This window comes from Hylobates moloch, unplaced genomic scaffold (assembly GCF_009828535.3).
Source record: "Hylobates moloch isolate HMO894 unplaced genomic scaffold, HMol_V3 SCAFFOLD_16, whole genome shotgun sequence".
In the NCBI taxonomy this organism is placed as follows: Eukaryota; Metazoa; Chordata; class Mammalia; order Primates; family Hylobatidae; genus Hylobates; species Hylobates moloch.
Window position 1 is genome coordinate 63,118,480 of NW_026652291.1, and position 2,565 is coordinate 63,121,044.

Here is a 2,565-nt window from a genome sequence, read left to right on the forward strand (position 1 = left end):
GCTGAGATTTCTTAAATAACAAAAGGATAACGGTCATACTTAATGGTCTGCAATCCTGATAGGAAATAGGGAGTGCTATTTATAGTAACTTTAGCAATAATTCCAAAATCTAAAGAAGATGGCACGTAGCCCACGTCCTTTGGTCTTGAATCATAGCATTACCTAATTTTCAAGTTAGTTTAGTTTGCGTTTACATTCAAACTGACTATAATACTCAAGTGAATACTTTCATATATTTTACTTTTAAGTTATATATGCCTTCCAGTTGTTAAAAAGTTCAGCCTAAAGCTACCTCCTTATATATTTTAAGTTTGGCCTAAATGTTTCTCCATACCTAGTCAACTGTAACCTAAGTGGAGATGTAAGCAGACTGATACCTACTCTTTTGGTAAGCACTGAGTTTCATCCAGTCAAAGGTGGCCAACTGTTCAAGCCCACGTTCAAATAAGGCAAATGCCCAGCTGTGCCCAATCTGGCTGTTTCTATACCTCAGTGCCATTTTCTGTACCTAATTTTCCTTTTTCTGTTAAAAAATGTTTTTTCTACCACGTGGTAGCGCCAGAGTCTCTCTGAACCTATTCTGGTTCTGGGGCTGTCTGATATGGGAATTGTTCTCTGCTCTATTGAACTATTAAACTTAATTTGTCCAAGGTTTTTCTTTAAACGTAGTCTAAACCTATAGTTTTTAAAAGACATTTTAAAAAGGCTTTTTAAAAAAATGATAGAGAACTTCAGATATACACAAAATAAACAACATATTATAATGAAACCCTGATTTCTCCATGTGTCAATCACTGAGTTCCAGCAACCATGCTGAATCCTGCCCCATTCATACACTTATCCACTTCCCCCCTGCTGCTTTATTAGGAAGCAAATCTTAGGTACCCTATCCTTTCATCTGCAAATGAACAATGAGCACTGCTTTTTAACACAATCAGTTACCATCACCACACCTAAGAAAACTGACAAATTTGTTAATAAGATATCCAGTGTTGAAATTTCTGATTCTTTCATAAATGTGAGAAAATTTATTGTACAGTTTATTTGAATCAGGATCTGGACAAAAAAAAACCCCACACCTTGAAATGGTTGATGTTTTTTAAAATCTCTTTCAATCTGTAAGAACCTCCTCCAACCACTTTTTCTTGAATTTATTTATTGAAGAAATGAAGGGTTTTTCCTGCAGAGTTTCTCTCATTCTGGATTTTGCTGATTGAATCACATTGAGGTAGGTTTACATATTCTTCATTCTCTATTTGCTACAAATTATAGTTTTCATAAATCTACTTTATAAATATTGTATCCATCCAAATAGAATTGCATAATGCCTACCTCTTTGTTCCTCTCTCTCTGTGTTCCCCCCTCTCTCTCTATTTCTCTCTATCTTACTAGCAACCACTAATGACCAGTGCCTGGATCCATTAATTCTTCTGTGAAAAAAAATTATTCCTCATCCACTATTTGGTTACCTAGTGGTATAGTTTGCATAAGAAAGCAAGATAAGCCTTTAAATTGTTACTTTATTTACCAATTTTCAAACTATTGACTTAGTATAGTAGCATCCACCAGTGATGATCAATTAATTTTGTGTTTCTTTTTTCAATATGAATGAATGAATTTAAAAATAAAAGACCTGCACACTGGGCCGGACACACAGGACATGTTTCTGACAGAGCTGGCTGTGATGCATGCTCTGTTCCATTCAGCATGTCTGTGTGTGCAGGACCTGGCTTGCTTCATACTGAGATGGCTGAGCAGTCAGACAAGGGCATAAAATACTACACCCTGGGAGAGATTAAGAAGCACAATCACGGCAAAAGCACCTGGGTGATCTTGCACCACAAGGTATATGATGTGACCAGATTTCTTGATGAGCATTTCTGTGGGGAAGAAGTCTTCAGGGAACAAGCTGTGAGTGACGCTCCTGAAAACTGAGGATATCATGCACTCTACGGATGCTAGAGAATTGTCCAAAACGTATATCATTGGGGGGCTTTATCCAGATGACAGATCAATCACAAATCTTTCAGAAACTCTTTTTACTACTGTTGATTCTCACTCTAGTTAGTGGACTAACTGGGTGATCCCCGCCATCTCAGCACTCACTGTAGCCCTGAGATATCACCTCTACATGGCCACATCTCAGAAGCCCGTGAAAGAAAAGACTGCTTTGGACAAAGGAGAAAAAAAGCCAATGTTAACTACTTCGACTGAGAGAAAACTGTACCCGAAATAATAATTTTAATATGTCCGTTTCCCTTTCCTCTTACATGAAAAACAAAAGAAAAAGAACTGTTTTATTCTTTCTACTCTTGAATAAGTGTGCCTTCTTACTTATCAACTTTATTTTGATCTTTCTTCACTACATAATTTACTTATTGTAAGTAAGATCTTTTAAAAATATATCTGGCTTTTAAAATATACAAAATAAATAAAAATGAAAGAGGTACATAGTCCTGCTTTCAGGTGGCTTGTTCTCCGGTGAAAAGGCATAATTTTAAGTTTGTGCAGCCCACCGGTCTATGCTTCCAAAGTCCTGATTTTAGGAAATGGTTAACGGGAAGA

The 2,565-nt window shown here is 36.5% G+C and overlaps 1 pseudogene; it reads left to right on the forward strand.

Annotated features, from left to right (window-relative positions):
- Positions 1-1,746: 1,746 nt before the first annotated feature.
- LOC116484707 (cytochrome b5-like) lies at positions 1,747-2,236 on the forward strand (annotated as a pseudogene).
- The last annotated feature ends 329 nt before the right edge of the window (positions 2,237-2,565 follow it).